This window comes from Macrotis lagotis, chromosome X (assembly GCF_037893015.1).
Source record: "Macrotis lagotis isolate mMagLag1 chromosome X, bilby.v1.9.chrom.fasta, whole genome shotgun sequence".
NCBI classification, from domain to species: Eukaryota; Metazoa; Chordata; class Mammalia; order Peramelemorphia; family Peramelidae; genus Macrotis; species Macrotis lagotis.
This window is the reverse complement of record NC_133666.1, coordinates 578,620,325-578,642,064: the sequence shown is the minus strand read 5'-3', so window position 1 is coordinate 578,642,064 and position 21,740 is coordinate 578,620,325. Positions and strand designations below refer to the sequence as shown.

General features: G+C 36.3%; 1 long non-coding RNA gene across 1 annotated transcript in view; it reads right to left on the bottom strand.

The window, feature by feature from the left end:
• LOC141502893 (uncharacterized) overlaps window positions 1-21,332 on the bottom strand; it is a 31,262-nt gene extending 9,930 nt beyond the window's left edge. The window contains exons 1-2 of the long non-coding RNA XR_012472715.1: window positions 21,168-21,332; window positions 16,572-16,634 (exon numbers count right to left, since the gene is read on the bottom strand). This is a non-coding gene — a long non-coding RNA (uncharacterized LOC141502893). The remainder of the gene's footprint in view (window positions 1-16,571; window positions 16,635-21,167) is intronic.
• Between the last annotated feature and the right edge of the window lie 408 nt (window positions 21,333-21,740).

Genomic DNA, 21,740 nt, shown 5'->3' with positions numbered 1-21,740 from the left:
CTGAATATTCTGCTGAAATGTATGCACAACTCCATGCAGAGCTACCTGGGAAAGTTTCAATTTGGTTCATTATTAGCAGTCAACCAAGTTCCAAAGCTGAGGGATTATTTGTGCTCCAGATCCTTATTTGGTGATCCTGCTTTGCAATTTAATGTCTATTAACAATAAGAGATTGATCATAATAGTTTAACACATAGCATGAATAGAAAGTTGGACTCAGAGCCAAGAATAGTTGGAGTCATGTCCTTCTTTTAACACATACTAACCTTGGACATATCAATCCTTTAGATTCTGGACAGTTCTCTAAGATTACAAATATCAGAGAAGGAAGTATACAAGCACCTTTTAAATGCTTATATGCCAAGAAGTTACCTGATTGGCTTATGGTCACATAGTTTCTGAGTATGAGAGGTAAGGTTTGAGCCCGCATCTAGTTGTGTAGCTGAGAATAATGAAAACTCTTAAGGAACCAAATCTAAAACTGGAAGCAGCTCACAGATTTGGTTGAGCATCACTAACTGGGCATATCAACATGTCTGGAGACTGACATTGATGCCAGACCCATTAACCTTCAGAAGACAGGTTCCTATCTTGGCCTATGAACACATGATATTTGACCATCTAAGGGTAGGCAGGCATACATGTGAACATGTGGTTTCATTTTTGAAAGCGATAACATAGCAACAGCTTTTGTTAGTGTGTGAAAGCCAGAAACAGATTGAATTCTTGTCATAATGCCAGAAAATCACTTCCACAGCCTGGTCTACATGTAGTGTTCCCTTTTCATTTAACCCCTCCTATGGAGGCAGCTGTCCACACTGATGCTGAGGCTGTCCATATTGCTGTCAGTTCTTCAGATGACCTCATCTCCTCCCAGGTTTGACAGAGGAATAATATGCCAAAGTGAAGATACTAGGAGGGAAGGTTATTAAAGATCACCAATTGCTTTTTGGAGATAACAGGAAAAAAACAAGCAATAAGCAAGCAAATATGAATCACTGATTTTCTGTTCTTGCTGAAGGTTGGTGATGTTACATAGAGGCTAGTGGCAAAATTAAATGCCTGGCTGGTTTGATTGGCTTGTTTGGATGTGAGCAGATGGGAAAAGGTGACCATGTATCGTTTTCCCTATTGCTTTTCTCTAACTCACTAGCCCTAAGAAACATTCTAAATACTTCAATTCAATTTGACAAACATTTATTAAGTGGCTACTCAATTCTGCTTTTTTCAAAGTCTTAGATTACATCAAGGTTAGTCTCAGTGATCTCTCTTTCTGAAGGCTTTACTGATCCCCTTAGTTGCTAAAGCCTTCTCCCAACAAAATGAGCTAGTCTCTATTTTGTATTTTGTGTCTCTGATCTGCCTGGGCTTAGCAAAAAAGTAATAGATAAGAACTGGCCTGCAAGGGACAATTTATGTAACATTCCCTGGGATTTGGTTGTTTTATGATTGATTGATCTTGGAGAACCAGGATAAAACTATTGAAGGAAGAAATAGAGAGAAAAAATCTTCAGTATCAGGACACACAAGAAAAGGCATGAAGAGCAGATCCAGAAGATGTTTCATATTATACATATGTTCTGGATAAATCTTGCAGCCTTCTTTATCCCTTCCCCTTTCCTTCTTCTCATTGCCCCTCACCCTTTTTGAGCTGGGAATGACGGGGCAACTAGGGGGCAGCTAGGAAATGAAGTAGGTAGAAAATTGACCCTAAAGTCAAGAAAGCCTGAGTTCAAAACTGAACTCAGATATTTACTAACTTCATGTCTCTGGGCATACCCCCTCTAGAAAAACACTATTTAAGGGAGCATATAGATATAATTCCAGCCAATTCTATCCCCTTTCTCTTAGGAGAGCAGAATAGCTCCTACTCTAATTTCCTGCTTCCCCTCCTGGCAGGAATTAAAGTCTTCCTTATGAAAGACTGGGAAAGAAAAAACTTGAGATGTCTATTCTATTTTCCTTCAAGTCATAAAATGACACTGCTAAAATACATGTGGAGGACAGCCCTTACTATACTTTTTTTTTTAAGTTGGTAAATGTGAGGAAGCTTTTGATTAACCAAACTTCAAAGACATGTATTGTCTAAATTAATGCTTTTGATATAGACAGTAGGGATAAAGAGCACAGATTCTCTTTTTAGTAAATGGGAGAAAACTTGCCTCATTCATTTGGTTGATAGCATGGGAGTCATTTTTTTTTTCATTTAATGGGAGTCATTCTTTAGAGGGGTCAGGGCAAAGTAGGTCTATCCTACAAGCTTGGAAATGGATTTGGAATATATATACCCCTAAAAATAAATTCATAAACTAGTGAGTACCCCAGGTTGCAAAGGGACAGCCAATCATGTAACTTCTTGGCATATAATTCCTTTCCCTGTTTTTCTCTTGTGGCTGACATCTTTTTGTGTGGATACTAGGGGTTAAAAAAACTATAACATTTGGAAGTGAGAGATGAGTGAGTTGCTTGTCAAGGGAAAGTCACACTGCCAATGAGATATGATCTGCTAAGGAAGTATTCAAAGTATGCTCAGATAGAGCCATTGATTTTATGGATAATCAAAAGCTCAACTTGTCTAGCTCCCATAGCTACCTGATTTTCATATACATATATATATATATATATATGTGTATATATATACATATATATATATACATATATATATATACATATAAACATGCAGAGATAGATAGATTGCATATATCTTTTGGGAATGATGTCTGGCCCTTGAGGTCAGGCACTATTTGATTTTTGTCATTGTAACTCTATTGTCAAGTACAGTACCTTGCAATATGGAATAATAGATAATTATTAAATGTTTGTTGACTGATTGATTGTGAGACTAGGTGATAAAGAATATGGAGATGAAAATCATTTCATTCCTTCCTTTAAGAAGTTCATCATCCAATTGGCAGTAATAAAACATCCACAAATAAGTAGAATTCACAATAAAATATAATAAGGGTAAAAAGAGGAATTCACCCTAAACCCAATATGAAATATAGGCAGGGAGAGATTTTTACTAGGGGAATCAAAGAAGTAGCAAAGGCAAATACACCTTGAAAGAAAATGATTTCAAAAAGTGGTGACAAGGATGGGGAATTGATTACAGGGAAGGAAGAATGACTTGTTGAATGGTTGAAGGTGGCAGAGTAAGACTGAAGTAAGGTAACATCAATTAATTAAGTACAAATAAAGCTTAGACTGTCTAAAGGGGATTAGTATATAATGAGATTGGAAAAGTAAGTTAGAACCAAATTATGGAAGACTGTAAATAAATGCCAGGCTAAGTAATTTGCCTTTGATCTTAGAACCAATATGAAACTACTAAAGAGACAATACAAAGTTTCAGTAGGGAATGGTCTAACTTCTGACTTTGGAAGATTACTTTGTGAAGACTGGATTGAAAAGGGAAGATACTAGAGTCAGGGATACTAGTTAAGAGACTGTTACAGTAGTCCAGTGATTTATTGATTGCAAAGCTGAACCTAGGGAAATGAAGAATATACAGATGAAAAAACACTTCATTCCTTCCTTCAAGGAACCCATTATCAAATTGGCAGCAATGAAACATATCCACAAATAAATAATCTTCATGAGAATATATGATAAGGGGAAATGAGTCATCTTAATTAAATTCTATATGAAACATAAGCAAGGAGGAATTTGTCCAGAAACCTAAAGGGGGGAAAATGAACACTGAGAAGGGGAAGGGAGTAGAAAGGGAATGTATTTATTAAATAAATGTCTTCTATGGGAAGTTAGGGTGGCACAGTGATTAGAGAGTGCTGGGCCTGGAGTGAGAAATGGATCTACCTTTGAATGGTCAGTGTTTATTTTTCAGTGCAAGACGAGTAAAAGAAAATGCCATCTCACATTGATGGAGAACTCAGATTTTACAAAGCACTTTTTTTCATCTCTATGAGGAAAGGAGCATAATTAATTATTTTTATAGAAGACAGAAGAAAGGCTTAAAGGGTCTAAGTATTTTACTCAGAATTACCGAGGTTTTGAACCAAGTTTTCTTGATATTCATGTCCCATTTCACTGCATTGGCTTTCACAATATACTATCCTCATTAAAAGAACAATTCTTGTGAAAAAGATGAAAAAGCATTCAAATTTGACCTTAGACACTTAGTAGTTGTGTGTCTCTGGGCAAGTCACTTGATCCTGTTTGTCTCAGTTTCTTCATCTACAAAATAAGTTGGAGAAAGAAATGGCAAACTACTACAATATCTTTGCCAAGAAAACCCTATATGGGGTCATGAAGAATTGGACACAAATGAAATGATTCAATAACAGCTGAATAGTGCCAAGAACTTTACAAATTTTTTTTTCATTTGATCTTCTTAATAAACCTGTAAGGTTGGTGCTATTATTAAATCTCATTTTATTGCGTCAAACAGAGGTTAATAATTTTATCCAGGGTCACACCAAAAGTGTATGAGGCCAAATTTGAACTCAACTCTTCCTGACTTCAAAGCTAGTGCTCTTGCACTATATCACCACCTAGCTAGAGAGGAAGGGAAAGATGTGGAACTGAGTGCCTCTAACCTTCAGATGTGTATGACCAAGTGCCCTTTGTATCTCTTGGCACTTTTTTATACTTTTCTATTTGGTCCAATATCCTACCTGATCAAGATCATTTTGAATCCTACCACTCAGGGTATTTACTCTACCTCCTAACACCCTATCACCAGCAAATTTGATAAACATACTATCTATTCCTAAATTCAAGTTACACTTTATGGTTTCCCTGACTTCCTTCAAGAACTGGCTAAAATTCTACCTTCTAAAGGAAATTTTTCTAAATCCCCTTTAATTCTTGTGCCTTCCTTTTACTAATATTCCTTACTTATCCTGTTTATAACTTGCATGTAAATATTTTTTTTCCTGTCATCTTCCCCTTTGGAATATGTACTCCCTGAAGGTCTTTCTTTGGTTTCACCAGCACTTGGCACCATGTCTAATAAATGTTTATTGACTGATTGACATGCTTCCAGGTTGACATTGAACAACTAATGAATATTCAATATCTAGTCTTTCAAACAATTTCATATACATCTAATTTACTATTATATAATCTAGTCTTCTCCATCTTTTTTCTTTTTTTCACAATTGATATTTTATTTTATTTTTTAGGTTTTTGCAAAGCAAATGGGGTTAATTGGCTTGCCCAAGGCCACACAGCTAGGTAATTATTAAGTGTCTGAGACTGGATTTGAACCCAGGTACTCCTGACTCCAAGGCCAGTGCTTTATCCACTATGCCACCTAGCCGCCCTGATATTTTATTTTTCAAATTACATGTTATTAAATGTTTCCAACATTCATCCACATGCATATGCATATTTATGTTACATAATTTCCTTCTGCTTTCCCTTCCCACCCACCCCCTTCAGCAGCAAACAGTCTGGTGAACATTGTTTATATTCATTTGTGTTTAACATGTTTATAATTTTAGTTATTTTCTATGTGAGGAATTAGGACTAAGGGAAAAGAACAAAACCATGAGATAGGAAAGAAAAACTTAAGAGAAATTTTTGAAAAGAGAACATTTTGTTCATTCAGATTCTGTAGGTTTTTCTTTGTTTTGTTTTGTTTTTCTTCTTCTGAATTTGGATAGCATTGTCCATAACTGGCATTGAAATGTTGTTCTAGGTCTCTGAACTGCTTAGAGGAGGTGCATTCATTAAGGTTGATCAACTCACAATGCTGTTGTTAAGATATATAATGTTTTCTTGGTTCTGTTCCCTTTGCTCAGCATCAGTTCCTGTAATTTGTTCCATGTTTCTCTAGATTTCAACCATTCATGTTTTCTTATAGAACAGTAATACTCTATAACACCCACATGCCAGAACTTCTTCAACCAATCCCCAATTGATGGGCAGCCCCTCAATTTCCAATTCTTTGCCACTACAAAGAGTTGCTATGAAAATTTTGGAATTTCCATCTTTTTCACAAGAATTGTTCTTTTAATGAGGATAGTCTATTGTGAAAGCCAATGCAGTGAAATGGGACATGAATATCAAGAAAACTTGGTTCAAAACCTCGGTAATTCTGAGTAAAACACTTAGACCCTTTAAGCCTTTCTTCTGTCTTCTATAAAAATAATTAATTATACTCCTTTCCTCATAGAGATGAAAAAAAGTGCTTTGTAAAATCTGAGTTCTCCATCAATGTGAGATGGCATTTTCTTTTACTCGTCTTGCACTGAAAAATAAACACTGACCATGCAATTCAATTATATGTATAGGCATAATTTTTATGATATTTTTTAACTTTTCCCCCAAATTTTCTTACCTTTGTGAACTTTTAGTTTTACAAACTTTCAACTTTATGAACTTTTATTTTCATGAAACATTAATAAACATAATTATTCCCTTGTGTAAAGAAGGGGGGGAAAGAGTTGCACATGAAACTATATGTTTCTATTATGTAGATATTATTTTTAAAATAATGGATTAAATTTAGTGTAGTAGTTCCAGTACTGCCATACTTGTTTGTTTCTCTTTCTGAACTTCTATATAGTTTTAAAATATTTCATGGATGTCCTTTTCTTTCTCTTCTTCTTTTCTTCCACTTGATATTTATTCCCCCCAAATGTTTTGATTTTTAAAGTTACCTTTTCATCCTTACAAAAAAAAAGCTTCTTTCTTCCATACAATGCATAAGCAGTCAGCACAGGGAACTCCCACTGGAGGACTTCCTTCCTCTTAAGCAGATTACAATGAGAGTTTAACTTAATATGTAGTCTTAGGGAAATGATTTAAGATATAGAATAAATTAATTGACTCAGTTAAGAAGCATCAGAGGTGGTACTATATTTGAACCCAAGACTTCTTCACTCTTAAGTCATCACTCTTTCTACTCTTACATTCTTTCTCTTCATCTCAAAAACCCTCAATGTGTTTTCTACTGGAATGTTTGAAATTTGGAGTGGGGTTTCATCATTTATGAAAGAAAAGTCAAAAGATTCCCAACTTACCAAATACTAATGCATATCCCTGTCAAATTTGTCCCCACTCCCACTCCAAGGCTCTGTAACATCATCTCCAAACCTCACTGTTTTGAATTTTGAAAAAAATATATAAAAATATGGCTACAGTGGAAATCTTATCTCATGCAAGTTCTTTCCAATATAAATGTTTTTCACCTGGCTTGGCTGGCTTGTCCTCCCTCTCTGTAATCCCCAGAGACCATTAGACTCAAGTCACCACCAAGGCAGAAGGAGATAAATTAGGAAGGTTTTATTGGCAATTTATCAGTAAGATGCTGCTAGGCAGTTCCATGAATTTCCTGGGTGACTCCTTGCTTTCACTTAGCAACTTGCTCTACAGTAATAATACTTTGTAACTATGTAATAGCTCTCATCTTTCAATCTCCGGTGGCATGACCAACATTTAATTGGCTCTCACAGCATCCCTGTAGGGTAAGTGTTATTCTCGCTGTCCCTGTTTTGCCAATAATTGAGACACAGAGTGGTCAAGTGATTCTTTGAAGGCCACAGAGAGCATCCTTGACTTCTTGTTGTGTACTCCAATCACTAGGCTATTCAGTTCCCTCTAACCTCTGCCAGAAAGCCTGGCAGTTCAACAGAAACCTGGAAGAATATGAACAATAAATGATCTAAGAGGTCAAGGATATGATGTGTTTCTTACTTTCTATACTGCATAGAATATGATGTAACAACTATTTCTTATTATTTTTCTAAAGATTACTGAATTCATGTTGGCTAGTAGTTTAAAGGTCATATTGCATAGATGAGGAAACTGAGAAAGAGAAGTGCTATGTTCAAGCTGGACTAGCTTAAGATAAATTATTATCCTAAGAGAGTATGAATTTCTCAAAAGGATTTTTTCTAATACTCAAAAGATATAGATCTCTGATAAAGCTGCCATATCTTTGGATACAAGTATTCTAATATAGTGAGAGAAAGTGAAACACTAATTCTGCAACATAATGTTTCTTTATATAACTTCTTTATAACAAGTTATCTGATAGAATATCCATGCACTCATCCCAACAACCAATCAAGCTGGTAGACTTGTGTCCCTCCATAGTGTGGCTGCTCTGCTCAGGGGAGCCCTGAGGGGTTGGGGTCTAATTCTAAGGCTCACAAATCACTACTGATGAGCTTCCTCTTGACTATTATTTGATACCAATTAGTCAAACAGAATTAATTAGCTTTTACAAATGGTTATTTATTAAGAAGGTTTAATAATAATGGATAGTACAAACAATCCCTCAAGAGTCTGGGACACACTATTTCATAAATACAAAGGGAAGAAGGCAAAGTAGGTTATAGCATAGATGGCATATGTGGGAAAAGAGTAATTCACTAGTTCTTAAAAATTTTCTTCTTTTTGTGGAGTCCTCATTAAATTTCTCTTAGGTACAAAGGAAATTTCTACCAAGTTCCTTAGAAAGTTTTCAACTTGTTTTTCCCTCAGTTTGTCTAGTTTTCCTACAGCATCCAATGCAAGATCCAGATTTTCTAGGGTGCCAGTGAGAATTCCAGAATCTCCCAATCCTATCAAGTTCCCAAGATTCTGATCAGTGGAGGAAGGGATGAAGATATTTTTAATTCTTTCTCCTTCAAACCCTTCATAAATCTCTGCTTCACATCCAGGGTCATCTCCAGTTATCCTGATTCATATTTGGCCACTGGATGAATCTGGAGTAGAGAGTGAACCTGGTGGTTTAGCACAGCATACCCTCACTCAAATCCCAGTTTGGGTACTCAACATGGCATGACCTTCCCTGATGTTATCCTCTTTGAGAATGAAGGAAAATATCAACCCTGAACTCAATTTCTTCTCTTGTGTGATACACTTCTGAATCTCCACTGAAATGTTTGGGTTCTGAACTATTTTATAAAAGATGGTGGAGTATTTTTAACCAAGGCCAGGAACACAGACACACCCCATATGCAGATCATCCCATTTCATTCAATTGATTTCAAATACTTATGCTTTTAATTTATTGATTGCTTTAATAGCACTATCTAGATTATCCATACTTAGTACATACCTCTTATTGATTTAATCAATATGCTGAATGATTCTCCCACCCTTGGATCTATAATTTTGCCCCATATTTGGTTGATTTCATTCTGTAACAATTCATGCAAGTTTCTCATGTGTCTCTGAAACCAACCCCTAATATAATGTCTTATGGCACAATAATAATCCATTACATTCATATACCTGTTCAACTATTCCTCATTCCAGTGGGTACACACACACACACACACACACACATACACATTTTACCTATATCTATCTATCTATCTACATATATAGACATTGCCCTTTTCAAATGTAGATGTTTTGATTGCTGAGAGAGAATGAAAAAAATTTGTAAGAAAAGCTCAAAATCAATTTGAGAGGAAATATAGCCTCTTAGATAAAATGTTAAGAGGAGACACATACTGTTATGAGGACCAGATAGAAAACTGTCCCTCAGATAAATGCACTGAGAGATTCTCTTTGAAGGCACAGCAATGATTGAGATAATGATGGCTACAGGGCATTATATTCCATCAGCTCATTTGCATGACTATTCAGAGCTTTAAAGTTATTGCAGAGAAATAATAAATCACAATTACATTTGGGGATTAGGGTAAGTATCATCTCATAAAACAGTAAAAAAGTGAAAAGAAAAAAACATAAAATCCTGTAAAAAAAGGATAAAGTCATTGTAAAGGTATTCAAGAGTGAATTAGAAAAACAAAGTGGCAAAAGATGGAAAAGATCTTCAAAGATTTTTTTGAACATTTTTCTCAATATCAAGGATAGTGAAGTCACCATATTTAGAATCTAACATAGCTGTCTGATCTGTGCTTATATAGGAAATATAATGGCACTAAAAAGAAAAAAGGGAAAAGAAATTATACTAGACTTACTCCAAACCCATCTTGTTTTCCAAATCCCCTGTTTCATTTGACTTAGTTCAGTCCTTTATGACTTCTCACCTGGACCCTCATCAGTTACCCAGGTTTCTATGCACAGTCATCTTCAACTTCTTATTTTCTTTAACCCCATCAGAATTTTATCACCTGACACCCAGATTATAAAAGTGCATCCTATTTGCTCTTCTTTGTTCTCTCCTCTCCAGACCATCTTCCACATGGTTGCCAACATGATATTCCCAAAACACAAATACACTCATGTCACTTCTCTATTCAAGGATTTCAAGTGGTTGCCTTTTGGCTCTAGGCACCTAAAACAATTTGGAAACTGATTCTTACCTACCTTTCTGAGTGAATTTCTTATTATTTTCCCACATAGTCAAAAAACTGAACTACTTTCTGATCCTCAATATAGAACATTCCATTTCTTCCCTTTATGCCATTGCAAAAATTTGTTGAAAACTGAATTCTGAACACTCTCTGATGCCTCTTCTTACAAGAGGAATTTTCTGTTCCCTTCATTTCTTAATGTTACTTTTATTTACTCATCTATACATCTTATCCTTATTTTTCCTGTACTTTAGATCATAAGTTCCTTGAAGGTAGAGATTACTGTGTTTTGCTGTACCCCTAGTATCTAGCACAGGCCAGAACATGGTAAGATCATAAACGTCAGTTGGATTGAATTCAGGAGAATTTATTATAGATCAAAGTATCATCTTAAAGCCTTAACAAGTTGAGTCCCATGTATATGTTAAAGCTATGTGAGATGTCTTATAAAAATAACAATAGAAGCAATGATAATAGCAGGCATTTATACAGGGCTTTGTGATTTATAAAGTCCTTTCCATAATGTTACCTTCTTTGATCCTCACATGATCTTGTGAGATAACTGTAATAGGTATTGTTATCCTCATTGTATAACTGAGGAAAGCATAGGCTGAAAAAGGTTAAATGACTTGTCCAGAGTCATATAGCTAAAAAAGCACACAAGGAGGGATTTGAACCCAAATCTTCCTTATTTCAAGTCCATAGTTCTATTTACTATACTTTTGTGTGATGGTTCTCATTCTCATAAAGCAAAGTAAAAGGCAATGAAACACATGCTCAATAAAGTATTCACTACTATAATGTAGAAAGATCAATACGTAGACTTGTAGACATTTATAAAATGTTTGCTGTGCACCAAACACTATGCTAAACACAGGAATCAAATAAAATCAAAAAGAAAGATTGTCTCTTTTCAAGGAGCTTACATTCTGATACACAAAAAGGGCTGGAAAAGGATGGTAAAGAGAAGTATGTGCAGAGACAAGGCAGGGAGAGAGAAAATCAGGTCAGCCTGGGAGTTCTTCGCATAGGTATTTTGGATCTGGGGTCAGCTAGGGTGGAGTCACTATGAGTCTTTCAAATGAGAAAACTGTCCTGAGTAGAGTCTCTTCCAAGATTCTCTCAAGGTGAAAGGTCATTCTACTGTGTTCTAGACAAAATTTTCATATGCCCCTTATCAAAATCTCTAGGAGTCTTCTTTGTCATCATTGACTTCCTTAGAGATGCAGGCAAATTTCCTCTGGATCTTTATCACAAAGGGCATCTGAAATTCCTGGGATGGATCATTGCTACTACCAATAGTATGTCAAATGAAATTGCACAAGACAGATAGGTTCACTTAATACTTGTGGATTCTAGGCACAGGAATGCTTATCCTAAGAAACTATTAAGCATAATGCTCTTATAGGCAAGCAGTCTAGGTTTATTTAAATAAAAAATTAGAAATATAAACATTCTTACAAGGTGGCAGCATTCTATGATGCAAACTCCATATTACTCACATTAGATAATATCAGTACAGAATTCAGTAATATAGATAGAATTCTATCATGATCTAAATACTAAAGGAATCATAAGATGAAAACTGTAATAAAAACTAAATCATTACAATTGAATTCTGCAGAATATATGAGTGAGGAGAAATCAATTATACAATTTTACACCCTTTTTTTCCCCTCCCTCCCTCCCTCTTCCCCTCCCTTCCCTTCCTCCCTTCCTCCCTCCCTTCCTTCCTTCCTTCCTTCCTTCCTTCCTCCTTTCCTTTCTTCTTTTCTTTCTTTTTATTTTAAATTCTCTAAGATTCTACACAATTCAAAGTCCAATGCAGAAAATATCTCCCAGGTCCCTACAATTGCAAAGGGCACTCTTTCTTCATCCCAGATAAGACCTCTACACATTACCTGGGTATTCTCTGAACTCACTATCTGGGGGGTGAGGGGGGCAGGCCTATTAATTACTCACACAGAATTCTCCAGTACACTGATGACATTTTGGAATCTGCCCTGCTGTCATTGACTTGAACCTCCAGGATTTATGTTCTTTTTTTAGGAACCAGTGATTAGCTCTCCAGTTCCATTTAAGCACATAACAATAGATTAACTTTTTGCAAAGGAATACTTACTTCAAGGATATAATAAAAAAAATCAAATAAACATTTCCTCAAAGACCTCAGTGGTATAATCTGGTTTCTGGAGAAGGGAGGGGGATTAGACTCATAGTTTATCTCAGTTTCTAAATAGTATTAGCCCCACCAAATTAAAGTTCAAAGCCTTACTGGGCTAGTATCCAGGACTCTTGCTATTCACAGCTTCCCTGCTGGATGGTTCTAATATCCAGCCTAAATTCCTGGACTCCCAGATCCCTATGGTTCAAGCTCTCAGTTCTGGGATTTTGATTCTGTTACCTAGAACTGTGAAGGACAATAGACAAAGGCTAAAATCCAAGGTCCATTTGAAGGAAACATGATTTTTCTAGATGTCATTGTTCTAAAGTAATTGCCCCATGCGAATTACAGGTGAGGAATCCAGATAGTGCTCAGAAAGCAGGCTGCCCTTTTGAATGATTCCTTTGTTACTCAAGGCTGAAGTTGATATACATTTTCAGTCAGAGTTAATTGTGTAACATATTTGATGGGATAGCATACAATATTAAATGAAATAATTTGGCAAGCATTTCCTGATAATGATTAAGTTGTGGGCTGCCCACTTGCTTAAAGATAAGTCCCCATCTACTTTTTCCTTACAGCTTATACACACACACACACACACACACACACACACACACACACACACACACACAATGAGGATGAAGAAGCAGCACACAAACACACTTTTCCCCCCCAGCATGATCAAGATCATCAGCTGTAGGCAATGATGTTTCTTTTTGATGCCTTGTCCTCCCATTTTCTGTAGGTCACATAGCTAGGTAATTATTAAGTGTCTGAGGTCAAATTTGAACTCAGGTCCTCCTGACTCCAGGGTCGGTGCTCTCTCCACTTTACCACCTAGCTGTTGCCCTGTCCCTTCTTTCTTAAAGCACATTTCTGGCTACATCCTCTACTCAAGAACCCTTTTTTTTGTTTGTTCCTAAATTGCCTTCTCTGTTTTTAAAGCCCTTCATAAACTACTTCTGACTTTGTATAAATTAGTCCCCTCCATGTACCTCAAGATCCAGTCACAGTGATCTTAATGTTTATCATGTATGATATTCTTTCTTCCCTTTCATGACTCTCCCTTAAGGCTAGAATACTTTCCCTCCTCATCCAAGAACCCCGGTTTCTTCATCACTCAACTTTTACACTACCTTAAGCTTAGAGACCTTTCTTGGACTCACTGTCTATCTAAACTTTCCCTCTAAAGTCACCTTTTATCTACATATATGTCTTTTATAAATGTATAAATCTATGAATTTATATGTTACCTCTCCATTAGAATAGAAGTTCTTTGAGGGAAGGTGCAGTTTTGTCCTTTGTTTTCAAAGAAGACCATGGCATCAGGGAAAGTGATGCCATGAAAAGCATGTGAATTGGATTTGAGTGATAGGGTGTTGTGCTAACTTGCTAGCCTCACTTTCTCCTTGAGTCCACTGGCCAGATATGAATATAGGTCCAGTGACCAGATATGAATCAGGATGGCTGGAGATGGTGCTAGATGCAAGACAATCAGGGCTAAATGACTTGCTGGAGGTCACATACATAGTAATTGTCAAGTATCTGAAAATGAATTCGAACTCCTGTCCTGATTCTAAGGCCAGTGCTGTATCCACTGTGCCTTCTAACTGCCCCTTCCATAGTAACTATGAGAAGAATTGATGCTTTATCTAGCATTCATTAAATAAAATGACTGATAAATTAATTCATATTAATGAAATTACTTAGAATAGTATTTGCATCTTACAAAAAAATTCAAAAAAGAAAAAAAGTTTAATTAAAGGAATAAATAACTAATGGAGAAATTTTAGGCCTCAGTAGGGGGATATATAGGATAATATATTTAGAAATAGAAAGGACCTTTGAAGGTCAACTAGCCTAATCCTTTGATTTTACAAATGAAGAAAATAAAATCAAGAGGGATGAAGTTACTTGCTCATGGTCACATAGGCATTATTTAATATGACATCTTTCTTCTTGGATTTCAAAAATTATTTTACTTCAAATGCAGCCTTCTTTTTACTTCATCCCATTGCTTCTTGGACAAGATCTTTCCTAGTATCCCTTAAATTAAAGCACATTTATGATTCCCAGCTGTGAAGTGAAAATAATAATTTTATACTGTCTCAGTAAGACAGTGTGGCATAATGGATAAAGAACCAGCCTCAATGAAAGGAAGACCTGGTTTGAAGTGTCCCTCCTAAGACTTGCTGTCTCTATGATCCTTTGCAAGGCACTTAATATTTAGTGACCCCCAAGCAACTCTAAGATTTTAAATAGAAAACACATGCTCTCTTCCATCTCCAACTGACTTCTTGAACAGAAAGTTCTGTAGATACTTTAAATTCGACATATTCAAACTGGACTCATCTTTCCCTCCAAATGTTCTGTCCCCCCAAACTCCCTCATTACTGTCAAATGTACTACAATCCTTCTAGTCACCCAGCTCAAAATCATCCTTGATCTTCAATCTATTTCTGTTGTAAAATCTGTCAATTTTTTCACTGTAAAATCATTATAAATCCCTTTCCCTCATTTGAAAATGCCACCACTCTTATCTCCTCACACCTGGACTATTGCAGAAGGATGGGTCTTTCTGCCATAAGACTCTTCCCCCTTCTATTCCATCATACTTTCAGCTGTCAGAGTGATCTTACTAGAGTACATGTCTGACCATGCCACTTCCCTATTAGAGCGATTCCAGTGGCCACTTCTCTCATTTAGTATCAAACATAAAACTTTCTCTTGGCATTTAATACCCTTCATAACCATCTCTCTCTCTTTCTCTTTGCCACCTCCCACCTTTCCAGACTCCTTTACACACTTATCACACTCACCACTATCCCACCTACTATGGGACACTGACCTCCTTGTTCTTTTTGTTGTTGTTGTTGTTGCAAAGCAATGGGGTGAAGTGGCTTGCCCAAGGCCACACAGCTAGGGCATTATTAAGTGTCTGAGGCTGGATTTAAATTCACATACTCCTGACTCCCGGACCAGTGCTCTATTTACTGTGCCACCTAGCCACTCCCTCCTTGTTCTTAGAAACAGTACTACATCTCCCACCTTCATGATCCCTCATATATCTTTTCTGTACATAGTTGCTTACATGTTGGCTCCCCCATTAGACTGTGAAAGAAGGAACACATATATCTTAAATCTACTGATTGGTCAGCATTGGTAGAGGAAAGCTCTTCACAAGGAACCCCCAATACCTATGAAATCACAGGTTGCCAAAACCAGAATAGTGTCTTATGGGGTTCATATGTCCTCTTACCCACATGGTAATCACCTTGAAGAAAGGGACTGTTTCCTATATTCCTCTTATATCCTCCACAGGTCTCATCCAGTTCTGTACATATAGTATGTACTCATAAATACTTGCTGATTGATTGCTGCCATCTCTTAATTTTTTAAAGTGCTTATAGGAAAAATCTTGCCTTGAGGAACTGAGATTAGACTCTTATGTCCTTACTAGTTCACTAATTTTATATACTCATGTGTGTCCCTTTATACATGTATATAGAGGTGTACAAATACATATTATCTAACATTTATAACTTTGTATTTGTCTGAAAGCAAAAATATCCACTTTAGATGTACTGTGAGAGTGAGATGCTTTTTCATCCCTGTGGCTCACAGCTTAGCAATGCATTTTGCATTGACTGACCAGAAACACAACAAAAGAACCTAACTTCTTTCTGCCTGGTTGCAATGGCATTCTAGATAGCTGCCAGATAGCGGCTCCTTTCAGCTGGGATTGAGATTCTTCATGGCATCGTGATATTCCTATGCCATGCAGCCCATTTTCAATCTTATCTGCCAACTTCAATTTCTCATGTTTTATACATTCATTTCTGGCATTGAAGTGTTATCAAGCACCTCTTAAAACCTTAACTAAAGGATGCCCGCCCCTGGAGTACCATGTCACATCTTCAAAGAATTGTAACAAAGGATGTGTGAGAAGAGTAGAGAGGCTGGGCTGTTTCAGCTATTCTTCCTTTGATCCTCTAAAAGAGATTGTCAGTGTAACTGTTCTGAATTCTTCCCTCAGGGTCCCTAATCATTTTTTTTAAAATGTTATATCAGTTACTACCTAGCCAGGACAGGAGGGAGAGGATAGTTGGGGGTACCCATGATGCAGTAGGTAGAATGGGTTGTAACAGAGTTCTCCTTACCTTTGATTTTCCCCCATAGAAAGCAAAATTTCATCTCCTTTTCAGTCTACAGGACCCGTAGACCTAAGGAATCAGAATCATTGAGGACTTGTCAGTTTTCAGGACCTGTAACCTTACTTTAGGATGTTATTGGCATATTCTTTAATTTGTCCACAGGGATGTAGATAATTATGGGTTATGAGGCTTGAGCAATTACTCACCCTTCTCCTTTCTAATGGCTAAATATGAAAAGAAGTCTGTCTCTGCCCTTACTTCTATCTATGGCAACCTGCCCTTTTCCTTCTCTTGAGGACTCCCTCCCTTTCATGCCACTTAATTGAGAATAGAGAGGCATTCATTTCATGCTCTTTTGCCCAACACTCAGCACTTTTCCTGCTTTGCTTTTCATTTCCCATGGGCCATTTGTAAAGGGACTCAATATTCAACTGTATGGATCCTTCTATATGCTTCCCTTGCTATATTGCTCAGATGGCTTTGCCATGCATACATTTCACATGCAAGTGATGACTCAGGTTAACATATCTCATTACCCTTAGGCCACTTCCTCTCTTGTTCTAATAACAAGTTTATCCTCTAAGCTACAACATGCCTTCACACTCAATCCTTTCATTTAAATAACAGGAATAACTGTGTCATTCATTTGTTCTCACTCACAATAAGCCACCCACAGGTGACCCACTTGCCTCTGACAGTTCTAAAAGGAATGAATGAATGAATGAATGAATGAGTGAATGGGTGGAAGGATGGATGGATGGATGGATGGATGGATGGATGGATGGATAGTTGAATGAATGAAAAGGTTTATCAAATAGTTATGATGTGTCAGATACTGTGTTAGGTGCCGAGAATGCAAAAAATATGGAAGCAAGAGAGTACAATGGCTTAAAGTAGCTTATGTTATAATATGAAAAGACCACCCCTAGAAGGAAGTAAAGGTTAGGGAGGACTGTTTTGGGAAGGGAAATCAAAGTGAATAGTTAATGGTAGGAAGAAGAATCTTTGCTATAGAGAGAGATGGACATCTCTAAGTGATCTGTTAGTATGTAGGATTATTATTTTAAGTTTGGAAAGGGACCGTGGAGTCATTTCAAGTCAACAAGCACTTATCATGTATCAAGCACTGGAAATACAAATATAAGCAGAAAGCAATTTCTAATCTCAAGAAGTTTTGGGTTTCTTTTTTTAATAGGGAAAGACAGCACATAAAAGGGAGCTCCAAAGCAGGAAAAAGAGTAGAAAGGGGAGAAGTTACTATACAGGGGAGTGGTAGAGAGGTCCAGGTAATCAAAAGCAAAGTCAGTGGAGGAGGATGAGTGTGGACATGGCTAACCTGGTACTTCTCAAAATGGTGATTCCAGGAGTGTCTTACCAATCAGAGCAAGGACTCAAATGGATTAAGAAGTCTTTTAGGGTGAGTAGGTAATTAGGAGAGGTTGATGAAGTCTGAAGACTTGGGAGTGAAGCTTAGAGAGGAGAGAGACAAGATGGGAATAAATATTAAGCACTTACTAATAGCCTACTTCCCTTCATTAAAACAACTGAAGACCATAGAAATGAAATTGCTTAGTGAGCAAATAGCAGAGCTGGGATTTGAACCCAGGTTCTGTGACTTCAAATTGAGGGCCATCACCATAAAAACCACAAAATGTCTTTTCGTATTAGAAATGAATATTGATTATTTCCATTTTTCTATCTCAAGATCAATAGATAAAAAATATTTACTCTGTAACAAACATGACAGGGGATGTAAGTATATGGAAAAAAAATAAATAATAGACTCTCTGCCCTAAGGAATTTCTAGCCTAGATGAAGACTCAGTACTGATGCACAGGAAACAACAATGTTTTGTTTTCTCTCACATCTGCTTTCTGGGGGAGTTTTATGTAGTTTTTTTTTATATGGTTACCCAAATGCTGTCTTTCTCCATTAACTGGGTTAGACACTGAATGAGAGAGATAAGATTTGTTTGATATTTCCAAGAATATTCCCAAAGAAAAGACAATTCTGTGATGTGTAACAAATACATGAAAGAGTTTTTTTTTTCTTTTTAAGATTTAGCACTGAGATTCAAGGCAATAGAGCTAGAGAAATCCTTATGAAGGCATCTACTTCAACACCTTCATTTTGCTGATAAAGAATTTGAGGCTTAGAGTACCTGAATACTTAGGTCACACAGAGCATAAAGTGGTAGATTTGGGATTTGGACCTAGAACCTCTGATTGCAAATTCTTTACTTTTTTAATAACACTGCAATGTGAACTTTGTTCATGGATTCTTAAGAAGGAAGTTGACAGACCAGTTGGATAAAAATTTATTTTTCAGGGCTCCACAACACAAGGGTTTTAACCCACCAAAAAATAAAAACAGTGAAGACACAATTCATTTTTCTAAACAATTATGATAATAGCAATAGTATTTACATAATCCTTATAAAGCTTTTAAAATAATTTTCATATGTAATCTTATTTGATCCTTATAACAATTGTATGATATGTGCTACTATTTATTTTATAGATAAAGAAATTGAGGCAGAGAAAGATTAAGTCATTTGCTCAGAGTCACATAGCTAGTATCTGAGTAATATTAGAACTCAAGTCTTCCTGACATAAGTCCAACACTCTACTCCATCACCTAGTGATGATTTTAGATATATAGACTTTTACACATCAGTCAATAATGTCCCATGAGTAACAAATTTTATTTTAAATGTTCACTAAAAAGATAAATGAACAAGTAGACTTTGTTTCCTCGGTTTCTCTCTGTGATTCCTAGTTCAATAAGCCCATCTTTTTTTTTTAGAAAGTCCCTCGAATCTTAAAATTCTGGATAAATGAAAACTATTATTATAAGGAGAAGTGGGTTTCCCTACAGATAGAAATATGCAAAAGTAAAATAGACTGCTTCAAGTGGGTTTCCTCTTCAATAAAGAGGAAATTGTATAGAGTTTGGGTGAATACTTCTTATAAAGAGAGAAATAACTCCCACTGGGGGAAAATTTGGACTACATGACTTTTGAAGTACTTTCCAAATCTGGGATTCTATGATTTTTCTCCCATGGGTCTGTCTCTTCATTAAAATGTATACTTTTTTCCCCCTCTTATTTCCTTGGAGTTCTATTAAGGGACTGGCTAACTGATATGATATAATTTATATGAAGTCTTCTAATGTTGCTACTTTTAAGTATTATTTACAGTTTAGCAATGTCCTTCAATGTCTTTAATCCAAAGAAGTGACAGGCAGTGAGGAAAGGTTAATGGAAAAATAGTTGAGGTTTTCCTTTAAAACCCACCAATAAGTCCTCTTTACATGCCTGAGAGGGTTTTAGTGCTGGATAGTGTTATATTGAACAATACTTTCATGGAAGAATTTGTATACTAGTTACAAAGATGATTTCCACATTTTTACTACCTCTTGGCAGAGACATAAAGACTAGGAAGTGTATGCATTTTTAATCATGCTCAATGTCTTAATTTTCTTCTTCAGGATTTCTCAGGACAAATATCAAAACAAATGTCGATTTTTTTGTTTGTCTATATTTATTTGTTACAAGAGAAAGCTTATATGAGAAAGGAGAAATTAGGATGAGTAAATGGGAAATGACAAAAATTAAAAAATATGATCTATATGATTTATCTCCAAACACATTCAATTTAAATCAAAGTCTGGCCTAGAAACAATGTGAAAACTAAAAGACTGCCTTCTTTGGGGGGTGGGGAGTGAGATTAGGGGAAATTGTAAAAATCAAGAATAAATAAATATATTTTTTAAAAAGATCCTAAATAAAAGTCAGAAAATCTTAATAAAAGAACAAAAAAATTGAAGAAAACAATAATAACAATAATAATAATAATTGCTAGTCTTTATATAGTATTTTAAGTACTTTATACAATACTTTACAAACATTTTTTCTCCTTTCAACAACCCTGGGAAGTGGATGCTGTTATTATCCATTTTACAGATAAGAAAACTAAAGCTTCACCTCTGTCTAGAGGTGAAGTGACTTGCCTGGAATCAGACCTGTCTGAAGCTGTATTTGAATTTAAGTTAATTCTCCAGGATGTGACACAAACAAATATGGTAATTTCATTACTCTCTTGTTAAAATGACTGCAAACTTTTAAAAACACACTATGTACCATGCTTTTATATATGTATACAATATACATATTATCATAGACATATACAAGATCATATTTTCATTTAGATCAATGGTCTATTCTATTCCTTGAAAATTAGAATTTTTATGTTTTCCTGTGCTGGTCAAACTCATAATAATTAAGAAAATTCATTTTAAAAATAAAATAAAAATTAATTTTTCCTCATAGAAAACCTTGCTTTAATGATGTTGTCTTTTCTCATAATGTCAGTAGGGGGAGCTCTTGCCACACGCTCAGTTCCCCTCCATTAAACAAAGCTGGAAAATGTCTGAGTTGGCTCAGAATGGGACAGCCCAGAGTTTGGTAAAGAGCATTAGAAAAGAAACAGGGATAAGGCAAATAGGGGCAGAGGATGGGGGGGGGGGGTACTTGGAAAAAAAGAGCATTGCTAGTCGGACCTTAGCTTGTTTTGTATTAGGCCAACCTGCACCCACACTCACCCAGATAAAAAGCTGCCTCCACAAATAGATCTTCGTTTCAACTGAAATCCGATATTTCACTGAACCCTGAGGACTTGCAGAAGTTCCTCTTTAAGGTTTGCCAAGCGCGGTCTTTGTCTCTGCAAGTGAGACAAAGGGATTTGGGCCATTGTCAGTGAGTGTCAGTTAGCCTTTGTCACTGAAACAAGTTTCAGAATAGAGAGGTAAACACTTTTCTAAGATTCTAAGATAGAGCAGGAAGGAACCTTAGAGATAATGGAGGTAACTAGGCGAGAAAATGCTAGTGCTGGCATTTGGAACACCAAAGTTTAAGTCTGGCCTGATGGGGTGACCCTGGGCAAGTTAACGAACCTCTGTCTGCCTCCGTTTCTTCCTCTATAAAATAGCATCTACCACTTAGAGTTTTTGTGAAACTCAAATGAGTACTTTGAGAATCTTGAAATCCTAGGCTTTAGGATGATGAGGATATCTAGTCCCCGGAGTTTATCGCTGAAGGAGCAGAAGCATAGGCAGATGACTTTTCCAGTGGAACACCCATAGTTAGGTATCAGAGACAGGATTAGAACCTTGGTC